This window comes from Argiope bruennichi, chromosome 6 (genome assembly GCF_947563725.1).
Source record: "Argiope bruennichi chromosome 6, qqArgBrue1.1, whole genome shotgun sequence".
Lineage (NCBI taxonomy): Eukaryota > Metazoa > Arthropoda > Arachnida > Araneae > Araneidae > Argiope > Argiope bruennichi.
Window position 1 is genome coordinate 74,740,424 of NC_079156.1, and position 25,397 is coordinate 74,765,820.

Below are 25,397 nucleotides of genomic sequence, written 5' to 3' on the forward strand. Positions count from 1 at the left end.
AAGCGTACGCGAAAGGAATCATCCCACAGGACGGTGTTTTTGTGTCACTAAGCCTAACTTTGATAAAAAAAAAAATCCCAACAAATAAAGTTTAAGTCCCAGCGCCATCATTTCTTCTACCTTTACAGATTATTAGTTCATTCATAATTTGAGCACATTCTTCCTGCACAAATCGCGTTTTCTTGCCATTATAAACCGAAACCAAGACAATAAAAAGAGAAGTACGTGAAATGTATCCTAAATCTAAGCAAAATAAACAGAACTGACGGTAAAACGCAATAAGACTAGTTACGGTTACCCAGCAATGACAAAAAATGAAAAGAATTCGGAGCGAGATCAGAAATGCAAATCCCAGCTCTGTTTATTTACATTATTCTTAAACCCCACCCCCGCAATAGCTGTTGATAGAAGTACCAAAGGCTGAATATGAGCAAACTGAAGGTCAGGATACTAAAAAACTATATTTATTTTAAAAGTAATGGACACATGGAGCCATCTAGTGGCGTTTAAAAATTTTTCCAGTTTAGAATGTATATATGCATTACCGTCCAATGAGTTCGATTTCCAGAAATGCACGGGTGGATGCCCGTCTGTGGGAGACGGCCATTGGTGATGCATATATTACGCGGCCGTCGCGAAAGGGTTAATCCTTTCGTGAATCTACAGTGCGATCTTTGACGATAATTACTACTATGTGGGTAATGCATAAGTACCATTAAATAGAAGACTTTCAAACAATTTATAAATCAGATGACATTAAAGTTTGACATAGATCTACAATTAAAGTCCCGAGATCACAAACCAAATTTCATTAAGTCATTCCTTTTTTCATTTATCGAGTTTTACATGAAATGACGAAATGCAGGCCATCAACTCCTGCAGGGGTTTGGTCCTAAATATGATACGGATCTATATTATCGGTAGTAAACTTGCGTATCAAATTTCATCTGTCTAGCTCCTTATGTTTTGTAATTATAGTGTTTACTTTTACTCGGGCAACCGGACTTTCCGGAATGAATTTCGTTCAAAATTTGATAGCAATCTACATATTTTTTTGTAAAGACTACATACCAAGTTGCATTTGTCGAGCTTAAAGCGTTTTTGAGCTGTGTTCATAAAATACAAATGTTTTGTTTTTTATTTTTGAATTCCTTGACAATTGTAGTGTTTTTCCTTTATGGGTATAGTAAACGAGAAAGTAAAATAAAACGATAGTTTAATTTCAAAATATTACACAAATATATTGAATATTTTATACATGTTAAATTGTACAAATCATTAAGAAAATGGAAAATGCTAAGTTTAATAAGTTACAATTAATATTACTCAGAATTGAATGGATGGATGAATTCAACTAATGGAAAAGATTTCGATTAAAAGTAATTGCTATAATTTTTAATTTTTTTCACCGAAGTAACCAATAGCAAATTCCCGTGACTTCCCTTAAATTGTTAACATTTGGCCTAGTAGTTTTCCTTTTATGGCCATTTCAAAGTGGGACTTTAATTATAACCATCCTGTTCTTCGATTCTAAGAATACTAACGTTGGGGTTTCTGTAATATTAAAATAGATTTGGTTGCTTATATTTAATATTTATTTAATGCCAAAATCTTTATTTACTTTTTTTTTCAGTTATTTCTTATTATTACTAACACCAAAAATTTATGTCGCCATGATTCAAATCTAAATAAATCTATCTTGTCTTCTAGCTTACTAAGAGGAATTTTTTTTTATTTCAATTCCTTTTTTATAATCTAAACTAGCAGCATATCCATTGAAGGTGTTAAAACTTGGACTACAAAAAAAAAAAAAAAAAAAAAAAAAAAAAAAAAAAAAAAATTCAATGCTGAAAATTAAGACCCTTTAATTTAAAACACTTTTATTTATGCTTAAAAAAATACTACGTGAAACTTAACCTCTAATTAATGTTGATAGATTTATCCTTTCACGGACTTCGCTTAAGAAAAATATTAAAAATTTGAAGCATATTCTTCCACAGAATCTACATATAGTATTTATAGGGGGCGGACGCTCATCTTCATCGGAAGATTGAAATGCTATGCTGAGGAATATTTCAGAGTTTAAAGAGCTTGTTTCTGATGGTACGAGATCTAAAGTATCTTTGAGCAGCTTTTCCTCAAAATCTGTCAGGTAAAAGTTTTTACAGTCGACATGTCGTAAACTTTCGAGCAGAGAGCGAATTTCCTCTAGGTCAATATCTGGTAACAGGTTCCCATCTTCTCCATAGAAAAGTATTGAGTTTATTCTTCGACAATAGGAGCCAAGGCTTTCATATTCTTCATGTTCTTCAAACAAGTTTATGTAACATCTGTTAAACACCGTTATAAGACACCAAGAAATCAACTTCGCAAAAGTAAAGCAGTTATCAAACGGACAAGCGGCGATGATAGTTGTGCGAACCAAAGAACATAATAACATAAAATGGTAATAAGATGGGTTCCCGGACATTTCCACGTACCTTGATAAATATGTTTTTATAAAAGAATCAATTGAACATTTAAATGTATCGACGGGTAAAATAACGTCCACTATTGAAAAGAATTCGTCTTCAAAAAGGCCACTTAACTTGTCGATAACGGCTGCGACATCTTTTGAATGCTCGGTTAACTCATAGTATTCTGGAGGAATATCAATCGACGTTTGATTTGGACTTATCACCATGCATAATGTTGCAGAAAACCTTTCAATACAAAACTTCATTTTAATTTGTGCCGCCGTTTTAACCTGTAACAATCACTGGAATAGAAATGGACTGCAATTTGCTGGCGAAGACTTTTATTTGTTTATTTAGATTTTTCTATGTGGCCTATATACGTCATAGAGTAATTTAAGACTATGAACCAAAGAGTTGCCACAACAGTTATCAGAAATTTTGTTGCTTTATGACTAAATAGTTTAAAAGAATACCAAATATTCTTTCTATTATGATGCCCTTTGTTCCTTACTTTCAACCGTTGCTGTCGTTACTTATGGCATGAGTTTGTGCAGTAGCTTCTGAGGTTAAAGATCCTTGAGCCCAAGGTATGGGTTACTTTTAAATTTTCAAGGTGTTGCGGTCCACCTAATGGCATAGATGTGGTGAGCTAGAAAAAAAGTATCTACAATATTTATTACAACTTAATAATAAATACGAAAGATGTACTTATCTACATAACAACAAACATAATAATAATTTTCAGAAATATATTAATATCAAATAATGCATTTAATATCAAAAAATCTAATTCAGAAAATATCAAATATCAAAAAATCTAAATTTCATCTAAAATCAGTTCTCGTTGTTGTAGAAAACTTTGGCTACTTACTGTCCACCAATATCTCCATTTATAATTACAAACTGCCAATCTTGCACTGGATTCTGTGGGACGGAAACGATATGTTGATTTAATTATATTCATCGTTGAAAATGTAGATTTTCACAGGTAGGTAGAACCAAAAAACGATGTTAAATAATGTTCAACTTTTTTTAAAAATTAGGATACGTCTATTAGTTTCCAAAAGTTATTCTTTGATTTTGAACAACGCTTTTTTAAAATCTTGTAATTTTGATTGAGAAAACTTCGTTTTTCTCAAGAGATAAAGAGTATACAATGTTCCATAAATATGTTTCTTTTAGATGCGCGTCTCAAGTCTTAATAAAAGCAGTCGCCCCAAAATGTATCAGTGGTCCATCGGTCGATGGTGATAGATTAATGACCACCCCTGATCGAATTAGATAACTCTTTGCTATTTAAGTCTATATTATCAAATAGTACGTAAGAATTACAGGTGAGTATATGGCAATTGAGATGTGTAGACTCTCGATTGTTTTACTTTTGCGGAAATAATTTCTCTATCATTTATTGCAGTGTATGATAGCCGTTATAAAGATTTGTTTGAGGTCATTTGTTCTTTGAAAACCGGGGTTCTTACTGCGAAAGATTAAATCCCTCTCTGCTATATGAAGATGATACGAGTGACTCATTAACCGACTTCCAGCAAATCAACTCTGTGCTTGCAAGCTTAAAAGATGCTGACTGTGAGAATTTTGTGCTGACAGAATCCGAGTTGAAAATGCTCTTTGATTCTTTAAATCTCGCACCATCTGAAGGAATTCCCATATTCTCAAGAGAATCAACGAGTATGCAGCAAGAATTTCATATTAGATCGATTGATACAACAAATATGGTAGAGATTATGGACTCATTGACTTTGGGCCCAAATTTTTCGTCAAGAATAAATCAAATTTGTAATGTCTGTGATACTAAGTGTTTCAGATTTTTAGAATTGTACGTAAGAGAGGTCTCTTCAATTTGTCTGTCTGCTAACATAGGCGAAGACTAGCTTTTATGTAATAATCTTAATCATAAATAAAAGCCTTTTAACCTTTTCTTGGACCTTAATGAATATATTTGAGGCCAAATTCTTCTATATTTGTGCGTAGTTAGGTAGGTTGGTTTAAGTTCTTTTCAAGTTTTTTTAAACATAAAACATTAAAAAAACATAGACAGTTGGTTTCCACATCTCGTACAATCGAGATTTTGATATGGTTGAATTGTACTTTAGTGTCCAGCGAATTTGTCGCCAATATGGTAACCAACGAAACCATCTTCCAGCAACCCTACTGCTGTTTTGTTTACTGCTTTTTACAGTGGTTGAAATGTGCATGAACTACAACTATTTTATGAAAAATATTAAATAAGAAATAATAAAAAAAATGTCGATTAAAGATTTTAATTTAATTCTGCATTATAATTAAAAGTTTTTCATTGCTAATAAGACACTGTAATGTTATTTTTAATGTGAATACGGACAGAAAATATTCATTCTGTTGCAGTTTTTAACTGCCAGTATGCGCTTTTTGAAATTGTCTGAATTATTAATGTAAGAAATCGTCTGCAATGGAATTCCTTGCACTTTTCGTAATTCTTTTTCTAATCTGACGGTTGGTTTTCATGATAATTCGTTATGTCTCTAATTGTTCAAGAATGGATGTCGGGTAAATGGGATGGCAGGAAATATTTTGAACCTGCAGAATGGATGAAGTGGAATATATATATTTTTTACGAGTTGATGAAGTTGGGAAGAGGATGCTTGTTTGAAATTTTGAATGGAGAATGGTTTGATTGCTTCTTCCATCGTTCTTTCTTTTCTTTTGGTTATGTACTGTTCCTGTTATCCACACAGTACTTAGGTTAAATGAGCTAGCGAAGTAACTAGGATCCAGCTCGCGCTGCTAGCGAAGCCGTAGATTTTTTTTTTTTCAGTTAAAAAATTCTACCCGGTTCCTTTTTCAGATGCCGAAGGCATCACATGCTCTAAATTTTATGTTAAAACAACAGACAGATGCAGCCAGTTTGCAAAAGTTTTCTTTATTTCAAAATCGTAAAGATAAGCAACGATAGTGACAGTGATTCTAAAGGCTTAAAAAAAAGTCTTCTCAGATAAAACAAAATTTATCGGGAAAGATCATAATTTGATGCAGAAAGTCGTAACCGTAACTGTTTTGCTGAATTATTTATTTGGTCCGCCATCTTTATTGACAATTTGGCATCCTTGGCGTAGCAAGGGGCACACAAAAGTGCATTTTTACCTTTTAACCATTTCTTAAACTTTAAGGAATACATTTGTGTCCAAATTCTTCCATATTTGTGCACAGTTAGGTAGGTTGGTATAAATTTTTGACGTTTTATTTTATGAAACAAAATAGACGGTTGGTTTCCATATATCGCCCAATGGTGGTGTTGATATATTAAGATAATTAACGATTCAAATTAATTTTATATAAAAGGTTTAATGACTTATTTTTTACAAAATAAATCGTAATCGCCAAAATATTTTATTACACCAATACTAGAAAAGAAATAATTCTTTGAAGAGTTCCCTTTCTTTACAGCTATCAATCTTTGAGTCTACATTTTCCATCTGTTGGTTGGATGAACCCTGATTGAGTCTTTAGATAACCACTTAGTACTAGCTTGGACGGAAAAAAAAGTTCAATAGATTACACTCCCGAGTATCCGGCCTCCTGTGGCAGAAGGGCAGGCCAGATAACAAAAAAGCCATATATGAACTCGTTTATTTATCCATTAATACAAGACAAAATTTTTATATCAAAATTCAATGTTATAATACGCATTTTCTCACTTCTTATTGAATACTAAGCCCTCCATTTATCTGAAGCCACGTAGAATGTGAACGCGTCCGCTGCCGGTGAATCATAGTAGTTGCCGGCAACGTGTCGAGTTCAAATAGAAGGCTCTGTACTGGTAGTTTATATATGTTTATATACTGCACTGCACGTTTCAAGAATTTATTAGATAAAAAGTAAATTAAAAGATATTAATAGTTCATATTTTAATATAAATTCTGTAATGCCCATGTGTAAATATCCATCTTTTAATACGATACGCAGTGAAAAAGAAAATTTTAGAAACACCAAAACGGCAATTTGTGGTCAAGCATGGAATGCCTGAATTGATCTTTTGAAATTTTAGTAAACATAAATCAATTCCTTTCTACGCATGCGTTGCCAATTGGCTGTTTAGTAACTGGTCGAGTGTAAACTTTGCATAAGTGCTTGTCTCAACGGGATAAGTACTTATTGCTTACAGTTTGTACGCATACTTGATCTAACCGAATTGACTGGAGCTGGTTGAATGTAAACCCAACTTTAAAGTAAATTTCTGGACTCTAAGAATATTCATCCTCATTATTGATATTTCTGCAGCAGAATTTGTCATTTTGGTACGGCAACTCTTTTATCCAGAATGATTTGCCACTGGAAACTAATGTAAACTACACAAAAGCCATATTAGAATTAGAGTTAACAGTAAAAACTGGTGTTAATAATCCTTAGCGAAAATGATATTCTGCATTGAAAAGTTTGCATCTGCTTTATGTTTGATGTATGGCACGCACCAAAGGTTGGCGGATTTTCCATCGCAGTGCATCCATCTTATTGATAATTCCAAAGATGTCTACGAAGTTATTTGGAAATTAAATATTATCTTTCGGCGGGAGTTACTGGCCATAGTGGATAATATAAAGGCTGAAGGGTCAATGGAACGATACGAAACATTTATGAAATCGATTTTGTCAAGATATGTGAAACTTTCAGCGAACTCGGAGTATACTAGTTATTTCCATTTTTTGCTGCTGTGTTCTTTGAGTTATACAATTGTTTCACAAATTTTCCTTGATTTGCAGTGTTTTACTCAAGCAAAAATAACATCGTTATGCCTTAAAGCTGTCTATGAGAGATGTCACTACAAAGACCTTTTGAACTTAGGAGAAGAATATGAGAGCTTGGGCTCTTATTGCAAAAGAATAAATCCAACTCTCATCTCTGAAGATGGTAAATCTCTGTTACCTAATGATTTCCATTTGTATTTCAGCTCACTTCTTGTACGTTTAGAGAATACTGACTACCAAAATTTCGTCCTGACAAATTCGGAGAAAGGAATGCTCAATTATGTTTTAGATCTCGTTCCACCCGCAGGAATACCTGCAGAGAATGAAACGTCGACAAACATGTATCATAAATATTACTTTTATCCTAATGGAACCCGTGTAAAAGAGAATATAAATTTCTCTCGCATTTGTGCCTTCTGTCATGGAAAGTGTTCCAATTTTCTATTGTTATATCCAAGTGAAATTATTGGAAATATTCAATCTCGAACATTTAGAAATGTGCTATGATGCATATGGTTTTCAGGATAACTAAAAAGTAATTTAAATAAACGTTTTCTTTTACTTGTGGCTTTCAATTTTATATGAATCCATATCTTGCCCTATGTTAGTGGATAGTGATTAGGTTGACGAGAGCCAGATCAGATTAATTTGAAGTAATTAGGTTAACAAGGGCCAAATTAGATTAATTTGAAGTAATTAGGTTAACAAGTGCCAAATTAGATTAATTTGAAGTAATTAGGTTAACAAGTGCCAAATTAGATTAATTTGAAGTAATTAGGTTAACAAGTGCCAAATTAGATTAATTTAAAGTAATTAGGTTAACAAGTGCCAAATTAGATTAATTTGAAGTAATTAGGTTAACAAGTGCCAAATTAGATTAATTTGAAGTAATTAGGTTAACAAGTGCCAAATTAGATTAATTTGAAGTAATTAGGTTAACAAGTGCCAAATTAGATTAATTTGAAGTAATTAGGTTAACAAGTGCCAAATTAGATTAATTTGAAGTAATTAGGTTAACAAGTGCCAAATTAGATTAATTTGAAGTAATTAGGTTAACAAGTGCCAAATTAGATTAATTTGAAGTAATTAGGTTAACAAGTGCCAAATTAGATTAATTTGAAGTAATTAGGTTAACAAGTGCCAAATTAGATTAATTTGAAGTAATTAGGTTAACAAGTGCCAAATTAGATTAATTTGAAGTAATTAGGTTAACAAGTGCCAAATTAGATTAATTTGAAATAATTAGGTTAACAAGTGCCAAATTAGATTAATTTGAAATAATTAGGTTAACAAGTGCCAAATTAGATTAATTTTAAATGATTAGGTTAAAGAATTAATTACTAAATTATATTAATTCTAACTGATTCTGTCAAAGAAAGGCAGATTACATAAAGTGATTAGATCAAAGAGAGCCAGAATACATTAAGTTTAAGTTATTATGTTAACGACTGCCAGTTTAGATCAATTTTAAGTGATTTGGTTAACGAGTGGCAGATTAGATTAATCTTTTTTTGGTTTTATTTTATTCTATTTTTAAAGCTTACACTTTGAATTTTTCTTCCATAATATCAATTTATATTTTGATTAGGGCTAATTATTGCAATAATAAAGCAAAAGTTAATAAAATTGGTGGAACATATGCACTTTTCATCCGTGGGAAAATTGAGACTATAAAAATTATTGCTATTAATGGAGAGCTAAATCCGAATTTTAATGTTTTTAATTATACTAGTAGCTCCTTGAAGAATAAAAAGAAAGACAAAATACTATTAAAATGGCAAAGGAAATTAAATAAAAATATCATTTTTAAATTTTGTAAATTCCATTACACTTTAAAAATACTTATAATTTAATACTGTTATGAAAACGTTCACATCCCTTGTCTAAATTTTAATATTCAGTAAACAGTAAAGTAGATGAAATTTCTTATTTGTTTAATTAGATGGCATTTTATGTTTGTTCTATAAAGAATACACAGTGCCGCGACGAAGTTAACCTTCCAGCTGCTTATCCCGCGATTCCCGCGGGTTGGCAATCGGTTCCATTTTATATTGCAATCCCCGCTTTTCGCAGTTTAGGCGTTTATTTTTACGATTACAGATTTTTATTATATTGTTATTATGTAACATACAGTAAGAGTTAACTTTGCTTGAAAAAATATTTGAACTTATTTGGAAACATCGCATCTAAATAGTGATTTTTTAAAAAAATTACGCAGTTAAAGGGTTAATGAACTCTAAACAATTTTATATAGAACTGGAGGGTCTATCCCCTGATTGTTCCATTCACCAACTACCAAATAATACATGATTCTTTGGGAATCACCATGAGATCTCGCATCTCTTTGCTCTCTTTCTATTCTGCATTTCTGCTAATAAAAAAAAAATTATAAATGCATTACTAAGCCAATTTAAATTATTTCGAATTGCCGCAATTAAATTTATATCCCTCACTAAAAACTAAATAATTAATTTCTAAAATTAAAATGTTCTGTTAACAGAGAGATTTGAATGTGAGAAAGAAAAAAATTATATAATTCCAAGATGTTCAAAAATCAAGAATTTGCTTCTTTTTCTTAGTTTTAATAAGATGCATTTCATAAAAATTAGTTGATTTAACAACAACCTTGAAATAATCGCCGAAAAAGGCAAGTATTATTAATTTTGTCAGGTTAATCAACTTCGATGAATATGGAGATACTTCCATTATCGTGAATAATCAGGATGTCTCTAATTTGTTTACTTTTCGTATCATCAAGTCAGCCTACAACCAATCGTCGCACTCTGTCTTTGGTAAACCCTACATCTTATCACAAAATATATCGCATTATTTTTATATTATTATTTTAAATTCTACTTGCAATATAATGATAAAGCATTTCGAGTGGCTAGCTATATTTCAAAAGTGGCGGAATGAATTGGTGATGCTTTTGTTCGGAAACTTCTTTCTTTAAGGTGAAACGTATACACCTCTAATTTTTTTTTCATTCCATCTGGATTCCCTTATGAATAACTCATCAATATTCTCATTTGCTCCATTTTCTCGTTTTCGAACGATTTCGATTTTTGATCGAAACTACTTTATTTGCACTCATCCCCCCCCCTACTATTCAACTAAAAAAATAAAAAATAAAAAGCGTTATCTCTGGTTTTTGTCGCCGGATAAAGCATGTAAATAATCTGAACACGCGAGCTATTGCCAAATAACAATTAACAAATTCGGCCTGTTTTTGCGTCCCCATAAAGGCCCTTTACGACTGTCCATGCGCATTATGCTCTCTTTCCCCTGTCTTGTAGTTTTTCTCGGTTCTTTGATGTCTGTTAATTTTGGCGATAATTTGCGGGAACTCTCGATCGACGTCCAGAGATGGGGGTGGTCCGTCATTGGGTCATTTGACTGATTTACGACCATATCCGTAAAAGCAAAAGGCCGATGGAACAGGCCTTAAGCATTATATATACAAAGAGAGACAGAATTCAAACCCTTATGAATGACTTAATTTTAACATATGTTTCAAAATACAATCGTAATAGCCAATACCATTTGGTTTATCTAATTTTTCATTGTTATAATTATTTTTCCCATTTTCTATCCATTTTAACTATACAGGGGGGAAATAAAAGCTTTCTCATTTTAACATCCATTGGCAACATCAACAGTCATTCATATATTGTGAATACAAAAACAAATTTTGTTGTTTAAAATACCATTTATTCAAAAAATTTCAGTTTTTTTTTACTTTTTATCCCCAAATAAAAATTTATTTGCTAAAAGTTAATCCCAAAGAAGGCGCTATATCTTATACATTTACTCTTAAGACAAGAGATTACAAGGATTTTATTTCTTTCAAAGGAATTAAATTTCACTAAACTTTTAAGGGTGGGAATTCAAATCGGTGTGGGCATTTCAATTTTGCACAGTCAAAAAGCTTTTGGATGTGTTTGTTTGAATTTGAATATCCACATATTTGAATAATATTACACAAAAACATCCCAGATCCATCAGTTCAAAGCGGATTTGGATGTTTTGAGTATCACTAACGCTATCTAGCTAAGTAGCAAGTTAATGCCGACTTTGTGTAATTCTAATCCAAAGCTGAAGGGTGGGAATTCAAATCGGTGTGGGCATTTCAATTTTGCACGGTCAAAAAGCTTTTGGGTGTGTTTGTTTGAATTCGAATATCGACATATTTGAATAATATTACGCAAAAGAATCCCAGATCCATCATTTCAAAGCTGGCTTTGTGTAATTCTAATCCAAAACTGAAGTACTATTATTTAAGAAGAAAAAAAATTGAAATTTACAGAACGCATGAGACATCAGATATAGATTTTTTAAAAATTCGAAAAGCTTTCTCAAAGTAATTAACAATAATCATATTGCAAAATATTACTTTCAAGATAATTTTACATCTGGTCATCCAAATCATTCATTGAAATCCAAAATCTGTCATCGATTTTCCTTTTGCAGAATCAAAGTAGTTAACTAGTAGTTATAAGTTTATAATTTATTTGAGTTGTAGCTAAATTTTGATACTGCTCTGAAAATCATATTGGCCTTATCCATTATCATAGCATCTCCAGAAAAATCTCTCTAAAAATTAAAAACATTGAAAAAACTATTTGAGATCTAATGATATTCAAGAATTAACAATTGGGCTTTCTATCTATAGTATCGGAATTTGACAATATATTATAATGATCTAATGAAAGAATTTGCTTAAAAGCAGGGAAGAAAAGGAAACAAAAATCACATATTGTAACATTATTTTAGAAATTCATACTAAGTTATATTTTATAGGTTTATAAAGCAATTACTTTTATAATTTGTTTTTATTAAAAACTAATTTTTATCATTGAAAAAATCCCGAATTCATGATGCATCGTGTAAGCTGGTTTAGCGCACGTCAAATCTATTGCAGTATGAGTGGTATGGAGATTTGGAGAGTTGCAGCTAGCTCAGATGGCGTCCTCGTCATTTGTTTGAAGTTAAAAAATTGCAACGCCCATTTTAAAAGGCCATGTTGCTACATTGGTCATTTGTTGCTACAAAATAGAACTTTAATACACTGAAAATAAACTGAACTAAATATAATTAAATGTAAGGTGAATTAAAAATTTGGGCAATTAACTATAATATTTTAAAATGCGCACCTCTAGTAGCACAAACCAAACCAAAACGCTATTTTAATTCAATTCCCGCAATCCTCAATTCAATTTCCTAATATTGGCTGTAAAAAGAGACTGCATTGCGCATTGCAAGCAAAATGTGTGTTTAAGCTGAAAATTTTGAAAATGTTAGTGAAATTATAAACAAGCAACATCTTATTCATTTTAAGATTTATTATTATTTTTTTTTTGCTCTTTATTAATGAACAATTTATAGATCTATCTAATTAAGAAAAAAAATTGTTTTATTAGGGGAGAAAAATTTCACAACTCTAAAAGAATTTTAATACAAATCGCGTTCCTTTCCTCCAGTAGTAGATTTTACATTCAATTCAAAAATAAACCTATGATTCTTGCTATATTTTGAACATATTCTTTGATTCAATTTTAACGATTATTTATTCATTTATTTAATTTGTACTACAAATTGAGAGTCTTGTAACTTGAGAAAGAATTTTAAAAAGTAAACAGAGAAATTTAGATGCAAAAAGAATCCATTTAAAATGAGATGTGTTTATGTTCACAATATTTGTTTCAAGGTATTTTCAGTCAAACATTGTTTTTCCTTTTTATGTCGCATTCGATTTTAAAAATATTTTGACAATGTGCTTATGGCATTTTTTAAAATAATATGTTAGTAGGTTCTTGTCATCACACTTACAGTGCATGAGGGTTTTTTACATTTTATTATAAATTATTATTTTTCTTTATTTCTTAAATAATTATTCGAGACTTAAATACAAAAGAATGATTGATGCTACTATTGAAACTAAGTTTGTTTATACTTCAGTCATGTCTTATTCTTTTGTCCCTGAAATTTCCATTCCAGCCCCATCGTTATCGGAATTCTATTCTCACAGAATTTTCTATCTATGCTTAGTTGGTCACAGTGCCACATACATTTGACCTTGGCGTCATTCGATGTATTTGTCCCTGCGACCTTTATTCATCTGCTTTCAGCCAACTCAGTAATCTTGAATACAATACAAAGCCAAAAAACACTAAATACTGACCACCTTTCTGTCCCTCTTATCTCGAGACTTGGGGTATAGAGGAAAGAAAAGAAACCCCAAAGTCAAGGAGGAAATTCACCTGCTGTCGACATTGTCATGATCCTTAAAATTTTCAAAAACACCAGTGGGATAGAGGATCTCTTCTTAGAAACCACTCCTTCCTTACAAGGAACCTGGGATAGTACTTCAATAGCAATAGTTGAGATAGCTGAAATAATTGCAGACCACCAAGAATCAACTTGAATAGAATTTTCGGGACAGTGGAACTTGCGCTCAGTCGCATTTTCGCTAATCCATTTTACCAATGCTATTGGTAAAATGGATTAGCCGAGATACCCTGGTTGGTAGAGCGTTGGATTCGCCTCCCTTAGGGTGCGAGTTCGAACCCCCGCCGGCCGAAGATTCCTCGCGTGCTCGGTGGCTGACGCGCGTATAAATCTGTCGTGATCACAAAGTCCTCCATGTCGAGAGTAATACCATTGGGGATACTGGATCAGGGCTGATCGTTCTCTGATTCAGGTCTAAATTACGTCTGTGAATGAGTGAATGAAGTCCGCCCGTAAAAAGGATTGTGACGTGTGTGTAGCTAAAGTCGTTCTCTTGGCTCTACTATAGATGGCGCTATTATAGAAACAAGAGGCGCTCCCACTCAGCCTTAAACCGGCTGTCTTCGAACACCGGGCTTGCTCATGGCAAGTCCATAAGAAACAACAACAAACAATGCTATTTGCATTCCGCAGGTTTTCTGGAGCTTAGTCACCTTCTGCAGGAAAACATGGCGAGCCTTTAGGGGAATTATAGAGGAATCCTATTTTTCGTTCTAATAATAGATGGTTGAGGGGTTATTTCTCATAAAATGAGTATCCTTTTTTCCGTGGTAAAACTGATTAAGCCCCTTTAAGAACTTTAGAAATATCTTAGAAATTTTACCTCTTGTAATTGGTGCTCGATGTGCCTGCTTGTTTTTACATTGCTTTGATTTGATTTTAAATTTGAATAATATAATACTATTGAAATTTTCGTAACATCAATATTACTAAACTCAGTGTCACAACAGCCCATAAGGGCCAAGGCCTACAGTGCCCGTATCTGCTTTCTTGACCGAGCTCCCTGGGGTGCAAGGTATATGACCCAGTTAGGTGGTCAGTCTAACCCCAAGTGTTTAGTTCCCAAGTATGCTTGGTCCTCAGTTTATCGACCCATTGAAGGGATGAAAGGCTGAGTCGATCTTGCCAAGCTCAAAGAAACATCAATATTAAAGCCATAATTTTTTTTATAATAGATATCAATATTGAGAAAATTTTAATCGCCATAGCATACCCCCCAACTACACAATTATCATAGTTGTTACGGAAAGTAGACGCAAACTATGGAGTTACGATATATAGTAAAAAACTACAAAAACGCGCCTAAAATATTCTTTGCTCTAATCTTCGCTCAAAGCAATGCTGGTGGTTAATGATTTCTTTTAGCAAAAATAAAAATAATAATAATAAAAAAAGAATCGTGTTCTAACATAAATACAAAAGCACTGAAGTCACTTCTCATTAAAAAATATGTATAGGATTTTATTATGATGTTAAACTGAGCAATAATAATTTTAAAAGTACTAGTGCTACAAAAATACAAAAGCTCTGGAGTCACTTCTCATTACAAAATATGTATAGGACTTTATGTAAAATTGAGCAATGATAATTTTTAAAAAGTAGAAGTGTTACAAAAATACAAAAGCACTGGAGTCACTTCTCATTACAAAATATTGCCGCATTGACAAAAGATAGTTGAGTCTCCATGGCCGAATGGTGATGGCACTGGTCTCATAAACAAGGGTCCTTAAGTTCGAATCCCGCTAGAGACACTGCGATTCATAGTATATGTAAATATTTTATTCCTTGATTTTATGTTTTCCTTTATTTCATGTTCCAGCAGATCCTGGACATTTCTTTAGTTTACCAGACAAGTGTTCTGGACTTTTCTTACTGTATCCAGAAAAGTATTCTGGAACTTTTCCTGCTAGAATAAAAGCAGAAGATTTGTCAGTCATTATGTTCTGAGTTAAGAGTTCAGTTAATAAATTGGTTTATCTCCACTTCTTGTGTGTGTCATTGAGTTCCACACTAGACTACCTACGTGACAATATGTGTAGAATTTTATTGTGATGTTAAACTGAGCAATGATAATTTTTAAAAAGAACAAGTGCTTCCGATTTAATAAAAAATTTTTTGTAAATGTCTGAAAAAGTGTTAGCTTATTTGATCAACAAAATCGTATTGTCTGATTTTTTAAATAATATTATTACACTTATTTATTTATTGAATAATAAATATCTGTTGAATAATGTTTTAATCAATTAACATTCTTTGGATCTATATCTACTCTGCAATAACTTGCGGATATTTTTTATACGCAATTCCTCTAAGAAGTACTGCAGATGACTAGGTAACCAATGCTGGAGAGTTTAGTTTAGTTATATTAACGTCCTGTTTGAAGCAACACTAGGGCTATTTTGGGACGTACCTCGTCATTTTGAACCGCGGTTAGATGACTACCCCCCTCTCCACACCACGGCACCCCCCTCTCCACACCAGCTTGAGGACGTTTGGTCAGGACAGATTTAACGTGCAACAGATCCCCTTACACGACGGTTCTTCGGTGGACTCGGGTTTCGAACCTGAAACCCTGCGATTCCGAAGCCGAGACCTTACCACTAGGCCATCGCGGCCCCAATGTTGGAGAGAATGCCTTAAGAATGTAATTCGATGCCGCTGCTATAACGAAAAATCTGAAAAGTTTAAAGAACATTTGAAAACCATATACAACAATTTTCTCCAAAATGAACCCTTTTTATAAGCTGAATGAAAATAAGATCAACGTCCAGAAACATGTGATAAATTTTCTTTTTTTAAAGCGAGAGAGATTGTGAGACTGATGAATCTGACTCAAAAATGATCAAAAGGAAATCTCTCCTCTTTTTCAAAATGAATATGAATTTTTATCAAATATGTGTCTTTGCAGATTATGAATTTAAACATCAAACATGTTTTTAAAAATATCTATCTTAAGATAGTCAATAAATATTTCGATTGTAGAAATGCGGAAGAATGTTTCCAATGCTAATGTAGATTGAATAATTGTATAAGAATTTTTACAATTCAACAGAAAATGGAACAATTTTTTTATATTTGTAAAAGTAAGACAAGTAATGTTAAATTATCATAATTATTGGAAATTTTTAATAATCAAAATAAAGTAATTATTGAAAATTCAGACTAAAAACATCAAATGTATTAAAGAAATCTGCTTTAATCTTCCATATATATAAATTAAAATCAGATATTTAAAAATGATAACACATAAGATTGCTTAATTCTCCTATAGGCTTGTGAATACCTATTTTAAATAGACTCTCTTTTTTAAAGGAAGTTATTTCTTATGAATGAAACTGGTTGGTTCACTTTTTCCTTTTATAATCGAAGTATTACAAATCTAAGAAAAAAATGCTTTAAATGTGAAATTTTAACTACAATGCTTCAACTATCTTGTTTATAAATGCATTAAAACTTCTTTAATTAGTTATTATATTAAAAATTAGATTTTCATTTTTAAGTAATTACTATTTTACCAAGATTTTTTATCAATGTATTTTTTGATTGACTAAAATATAACTTTTCCTGTAGTATCACTTGATCTGTTTGGATATACATCATGCAAGGCTGTAACTCACATTAAATATTTTTAAAAAATCACATTACATTTAAAAAAAAAATATCGACGATAATCACGACGATTTGAATCTGGATCGTTTTTGAGAAAACACACTGATGAAAAAATTTTCTTCTTTATCTTATTTTACATTTTTTTTTTCTCTTCCCCTCGAAATATAAGTTATAATCAATTTATTGTTTCATGAAAAAATATTCACTTATTAAAACACAACACCTGCTAAGCAATATTAATGCCAAGTTAATACCCATATTATTAGTTGAATCTGGAGATTAAGAACCTTGAGTTCAAGGACTCCGCTACACATCCCTCAAATCGGCTTATGACCCAGATACTATCTGTAAACGGCATAAACCAAGAATTGTACAAAACACTCTGCAGGACAGATCATTAGACCTAAAGCTTTCAAATTTGGATTGTAATTATTTCTTAAGGTGGGAACGATTAACCCTTTTCTCTCCGAAAAGTAATGAGATGCATTATTATATATATGTGAATATAAGGATTACTTTTAGTGCTTAGAAGTTTCAGAAATAGATGAAAGTTTGATGTAATTCCTAAAAGTTAATGTGCGTGTGCTTTTATAATAATCATTATCCAACAAGAATGCATATTGCACAATGGCAGTCAGAATGGACATAGACGTGTAAAGGGTTAAATCCTATAGGAGCTCGTAGGCAACCGACATTCGCTTTGTTATCTCGTTTATCAGAATGAGATATTCCTTTCTTTGATTTTTTTTCTTAATCCCTATACAAGTAACTTATAAACAATGAATGTTATAAAAATCCATGTGTGTATATATTGACACAACAAAACATTTATTTGAGTATTATCTTAAAAACAATTGGATTCAGCTCCTAATTAGATTCGTAAAATAAAATTTCATATGACTGAAAAGCTTTTTTTTTTTTCTTTTTTTTTTTACAGATTTAAATGAGTGAAAAATGGCTTTCCTAATACTCTTTGCTCTTAAACAGCTCGTATAGAGAATACGTTGCATTCAACGACAGAATATCTAAATAATCTCTGAATATGTGAACTGGAAATCTGAATCAATGACATCCTTTAAAAAACAGAGATAAATTTTCTTTGCAGAAGTAAAATAACATAAGCCATGATACGTCAGCGAAGTCCCCTTTTTTTAAATTTCTCATATACGAAATATTGGGGAAAAAATGTAATCGTCATGAAAATCCAATTTGAGATTTTGATGAATTTTTCGTAAGTCTAGCTTTTTGTATTATGTCTGTCTGTCTGCCTGCGACAAAGACAATTAAAAAATATTTTAAGCTAGATTGATTAAATATAGCTTAACCAAACTTATAGATTTCTATCAAATTTAATGCGAAATCTATTCATTGCCGTCTGCCTCTCCGACTGTCTGAGTTATAAGTTAAAACGCCCCCTACAAGGAGGGCGATTGTTGGTGAAAATTTGATACACAAAGCATTGAAGGAGTAGCCACCTATCAAATTTGGGACCAAATCTAATAAGGGATTGTCTGACTTTTGAGTTATCCCGTTTCACAAAGAGGTCAATACCGATAACGCAAAAACAAAATGACTCAAATATCTAAAATTTAATATTATTATTTTTTTACTGCAATTGTAGCTCTATGAATTTTCGCTTCAATCGGTTCGAAACAATATCTTTCGAACAACATCAACATTCGATTTTCGTGTGCCTAATACTAAATACCGGGGATTAATAATCAAGGATCACAATATGGATTAAATAAAATTGCTAAATTCTCTTCAAAGATCCATACTTCGTAAATATTGATTCGACGACAGATCATATAAATCTTTCGCGGTCTTATCTAAGGTCCCCAATTAAAAAAAAAAAAAAAAAAAAAAAAAACGTTTAGTTCTTTAAGTACACCTGGAAAGAAGGGAGCTAGGTCAGTAGGTAAACACAAAAGGCTTATAAAATTTTATGATTTAACAAAAAACCCGTGCATTTTGTCGTAGAAATAAGATACCAACATTAAATAAAATTTTTAAAAATGTAAACGATGTTAGAGACACATTTTCGCAAAACATTAGCCGAACAACGTTGTATAGAATATTGCTAAAGACTTGGAATTTTCTTTCGAAAAAGAGGAAAAGACAAGCTTTACTTTTAGAGAGACCAGAGAGTATTTTGTGGCGGAGAATTATAATTAGATAATCATTATAATTAGATTATAATTAGAAAAAACCCTCCACCAAGTTATTATCTTGATGAGACATGGATAAATGAAGGCTATCCGGAATCTAATGAGGAAAAACACAAAAATTAAAAGTATCTACGAAGCCTCTTCTTCAAATTTAACAATAGTCCGCTCCAAAAAGCAAAGGAAAAAGTCTTATCATTAACCATTAAAGCGAAGAAGGTTTCATTCTTGATATAGCAAAGAAGTAAAGTGTGGATTACCACGACGAAACGCATGGTTATCATTTCGAAAAATGATTTGAAAATGGGCTTCAAAATTTAAAAAAAAATAAAAAATTAATTGTAATGGATAAAACTTAAAAAAATTTCAACAACATCTTGGACAAAAAAGTCTATTCAAGAATGATTACCACAAAAGAATATTTCCTGTAATAAAATATGATAAAAATCGAAATTTTCCAAAAAAATTCTGAAATGAAATATTTGTTTGATAAATATCATAAAAACAATCGTAGTAGAATATATATATACAATTTTGTGACTGCCATTTTACCACAGAGAGTTCAATCTTATCTAAATGATTTGAAGCCAAATTAAAGGACATGTTGCACGGGAAAATAAAACTTTTAAGCTAAATAATGTGAAGGATCTCTTAATCCAAAGATAACAAAAAATTACAGGAAAACTGCATTAATTATGTAATAGCAAAAGGATGGATTTGTAAATGAGATATGCGAAAAACCAAAAGTTTATTTATATAAACAGTCGTCCGAGTGACAGTGATTCAGAAATTACTAGAGCAGGTGATTTTTGATACTCCATTTATTATTATTATTAATATATTTTTTACTATTATGAATAGTAAATATGTTGTGTTTATTTGCTTTCATAAAGAAAATTTATTTCTCTTAATGTTCTCAATTACTTCAAATTTTAATCTATACGAAATGTTCTAATTATTTAGCTTATTTATATATTTGTAAATACATTTCAATTTTACAATTATTATATAAACATTTTAATATATATATATTTAATACCTCTATTAATCGTTTGCCTCTTTTATTTGCAAACGATTTTTAGATATATGTAAATTTTTCAATCCTCTAAGAAATGAGAAAAAATAGTTTTGTTTACTCGCTTATATATACTATTTTAAACAAACAAACTATTTTTACATCTAATTCAGAGGAATTAAATGTAAAAATATGTATTATACTGAAAATTTGTTTTGAACAATATACAGAATTTTACATTCCATACATGTTAATGTTGTGAAAGTATGTACATGTCAGAATGTTGATCCGAAAAAATGGAGAGGCTTCTGCTTTCATAATGGTAGTAAAAGTAAGACTACAGTGTATTTTAGAAGCCGATTTAATTGTTTTTAAATATTAAAAATTTGACTTTTTTAATTAGAGTCATTTTAAATTATTAATTTTACTTTAAAAAGTTATTTTAAGTATTAAATATATATACATGCAAAAAGGATTTATTAATAAAATAAATACATTAATAATTAAATGAATTTTGATTCAAAAATTTAAAATATTTAAAAATCTAATTCCATCTGCTCATTTTTGGATTTCCGTGAGAAAATCCTAAAAACATTTCAGAAAAGTCGCTGTTTAACGTTGATTTTTATTGAGGATTACATATTGTTTATTGCACTTAATATCATACATTGTTGTTGGGCGATGGTTGTAACTCAAAATCATTATTATAGTTTTATAATAGTGGCTCTTCTAATCTTCAATCTGTCGTAAATTACATTCCCATTATCTGGGCGATTCTCACTTAAGCATTGCTTCCAGTTATATGAGATCTTATGTCGATCCTGCAATCGCCTGTAAGTGCGCATTAAATTAAAATAACTTTATCGATTTAATAAAACCAATATACTGATAATACTAAACTGAAATAAAAAGGAAATTGATAATAAATAAAGAATAATTAACGTTTATTTTTAATTCTTTGTTTTAATAAAGATGATAATTTTTTTATTATTTGATGGAAAAATCAGCGAGTTAAAGTTTTACCTAACAATCTGTTTTTCTAGTAATTTTCTACTTTATAGTAATTCAGATTCCATAGTAACGGCTGCAGTTCGGTATGGGTAGAATATATTCTATTTCCAAATTAGAGTGAGAGAAATTAGGATCCCATTTTGTAACTGAGCTAGCCTCTAACGTTAGGTGACCTTGAATTATAGATACCTTTGCTGCTTTCGACACCCTCCCTCCCCAACTTTGCTAAGACCACGTTTGTCTTGGGGGCAGAGGGGATTGTCGGTGTGTGATCTTTCCGTATTTTTGCTTCCTGGTTGAAGCCAGTCTAACTAGTGTCTCAATCGCAACCTTTATCGCTATGGGATGGGCGAATCCGTCGCGAACCTCATTTTCACATGCAAGAGCGTTTGAGCGAATGGGACGCCAGGGATAAGTTTTTTTTTTTTTTTTTTTTTTTTTTTTTTTAATGTTGTGTTGTAGCTCAATACTTTTTCTGGTTCAGTTGAATCGTTTTTCGCTGAACAAGAGAGAAGCGTTGCTTTTGTATGTTACCAGCTTTGAAGATATATCAATGGAAATATTCCTCGGGCAAAAAGAACTTTAAAATAATTTCGAGATTCATTAATATAAGGAAATTCAGAACCCTGCAAGTAATAAAAACAGTAGAAAAAAAAAGTAAAAGCCACCTGACGAAAATAAATATACTGAAATTTTTCGTTTATAACTAATATGTCAACACATCATTTTGAAAAAAAAAAAAAGTACTATTTACTTCCTACACACCGGAAAAAGCGTTGTGAGAGAACACAACATTGTAAATAAATTATCGTTCATTTCACGATTACACAATAATTTACTTGATAGTGAAGATTGTTGCATGGGTGAAATGACTTGAAGACACATGTTGTCTTTTATGTGGCTTATTGGTAACGTCAACAACAAAAGGCACATGATTACGCCATGATGTAGTAGGCCTAGAGAACTACACATAAAATTTCTCAGGGGAGGGAGAGAGAGAGCCGAGATCACACTCCCCCTAGTACAGGAGTCAAATTCGCTTCTGCTGATATATACTAAACAACAACAGGGAGACCACGTGATACATGATTGGCAACTATCTCCGCCCAGGAAGATCACGTGGTTAACTGAATTCTTAACAAACATATAAATGACAACACTTAGCCCATGTGCCCATCTCGCTCATACGTTCCTACCTCTGAAAAGTAAGGTTTGCAATGGATTCACCCATCCCACAGGGATAAATGTTGCGATTGAGACGCTAATGCCAGAGACTACATTTGGAATGTCATTGACCATTCATTTTCAGAGGCAGAAGATATCCTCCCCTCTCGATTTTCGAGAACCTTCCAAGCCTCCACTCCTTCCATTGACAAAAAGAAAGGGAAGAATCAATCAGTTTCCGAACTCTTGCTACCAGGCTATTCACACTGGTTGCCCCAACCGAATATTTTCTCACTGTGAGATTCACGTTATTTTGACCATAAATTTCAGTTGGTTCTTTGGACTTGTACGAGCCGAGCGAAGGGAAGTAAGCAGTAAGAAATTCAATTGAATTCGACTTCTGTACAGTCTCTTTTTATATATTGAATCTTTTAATTCCTTATGCAGAAGAAACTAAAATGTTTAATATTGAACAGTTTTCGCAGTCGTTGTTATTGGTGCGTAGCACAGAACAAAGTCCGAATAATTTTCCCCCTCAATGCTTCGTTCTGACTGACGATTCCGATGCAGTCTATGAAGTAATTTGCAAGTTAAGTAAGATTTTTGATCCCGAATTGGACTCGATTGCGGAAAACCTGATAAACTTTGAGACAGCATTAAGTTTTTATGCATTTGCAAGGACTACTTTATCCATATTCGTACAGCTCTCGGAAAATCCAAGCTATTTCCGATTTTTGCTATTGAGTTCTCTGGCTGTAAAAATGACTAAGGTGATTATTCAGAAATTACGCTGTTATGCCTTTGTGAAGGTGATTTCTTTCTGTCTAATAGCTGTGTATGACAGATGTTACAAAAATATTTTTAAAAATATCGAAAAATCCGAAGGTCTGGGCTCGTATTGCAAAAAGATAAATCCAACTCTCCTCACCGCAGATGGTGAAAGTCAAATACCAGCAAATCGTTACGAACAAATCGTCTGCCTTTTTGAAAGCTTAAACAACGATTACAGAGAATTCTTTCTCGCAGATTCTGAAATAAGGAGAATTCATGATATTTTAAATCTTATACGACAAGAACGGAGTGGACCGTCTTCTATTTATTCCAGATGTTGTTCACGTAATGGAATAAGCGAGTTTTGTATAGGATGTTGTTACGAATGTTTATCGGAGTATCGTGATAAGGTTGGACAAAATGTCGCCGAAAAGTGAATAGTGCTAAGTGTATTTTTAATTTAATGGAGTTGTGATAACAAGTGTGTGATAATAAATAAATTTTTGATTTAAAAAGGTCTCATATTTTTTGGTTTAACTATTGAAATGAGTGCAGATTTAAACAAACTCATGCTTTAGACAAAAACAAGTTCAGAGATAATTCGGATAAAAAAAAGTGAATACAAATATAGAAAGAACGGAAATGGAAATAATTTCGTATTTTTAAAGGAAAATGTTCTTGTTAATTTAATAATCCTGAAAGCATTTAGCAAATATATTCTTAATTCTTTGATTTGAAGACATCTTTCTTTTTGCATATTTTCTGATATATATTGCCATTTTTTTTAAATATTAATTTCAAATTATTTATCTAAATTAAATTAGTTTAAGTAATACGAAGTGACCTTTAGTTTTATTTCATTTTGTTTTAATAATTATATTTTCGAATTACTATTATTTTTGCAACATTTTATTCCTGTTGCACAAACTGCAGTACAATGATTCTTCTATACTAAGTAGACAAGTATTAATTATAATAAAATGTATTTAAATTTAAAATATTTTTAATAGATACATTTTTATAAATTTGATTGATGTATCTCCCACTAAAATAACACTCAAAAAACACAAAATAATAAAATTTAATAGGAGATATTACATTTTTCTATGCTGTTGCAACTTATACGTCCAATCATGGTGAAATTTTGAATTAGGATTGCATAGTTTTAATTTTTGCTTACTTCAGGAAATAGATTTTTAATAAATAAAAGAAAATAGATTTTTGTAATATCTTTTGGAAAATTTGGAAGTCTAGGAAATTAGATAATGTTTCAAAGTATTATGTTTTGAGTTTTGTTAGAAATAGTTATTTAAATTGGTATTAAATAAACTGGAATTGACTTTTTTTAAATCTGAAACCAGATATTATAATATTTCACGTATTTAAAATTCGTCTTCTTGATTAATTATATGCTTATTGAAAAAGAAACAAATTTGAAATAAATCAAAAACTTTTATGATTTTTTTTTTGCATCGGAATAAAATAAAATTATTTTTCTATTTTATTTTTTTAGATATTTTATTATTAACAATATAAGTGGACATAGTAGTGGTAAAGACATATGTACGATAAAGGTTTTTGTAAACTTTTGGAATAGATTAAAAAAAAAATATGTTTAAAGAAAATTTTATTCCGTATTCTTTTTCTTCTAATAACAAAAATGAAAAGAAGAGTGAATGTATCAGTGGATTTTAACACTTATAAAATGTAAAAAGAAAAAAAAAAAAATGTAATAAATTCTAAATTTTTTTTAAATACAAAACTAGCCTCCTTTGGCGATCAGCCGGTTTACCAGGATTAATGCTCACTAAAATTTTCAATTATATATTTTATGTAATTTGGTTTCTTAAAAGATTTTTCAGCAAAATACTTTTTAGGCTTCAAATTTGGAAAGTCATATAAATTACTGTTATATTTTACGATTATGATATTCTAAACATTTTACTATGTATCTCTCCAATTTTCTGTCAGCTCCCGTAAAATTTGAAATTGAAACGGAAGTGATAAAACAGTTCCAACACTTTCTTTACTAAAATAAAGCCAATTTCTTTTTAAAAAAAATAATAACTACAGAACATTGAATCTTTTAGCGTCTAAATTGTATGGGTACTACATAATATTTTTTTCATAATTTACGTAACATCTCAAAGAATTATTTTAAAAAAATCTCCGATTAATC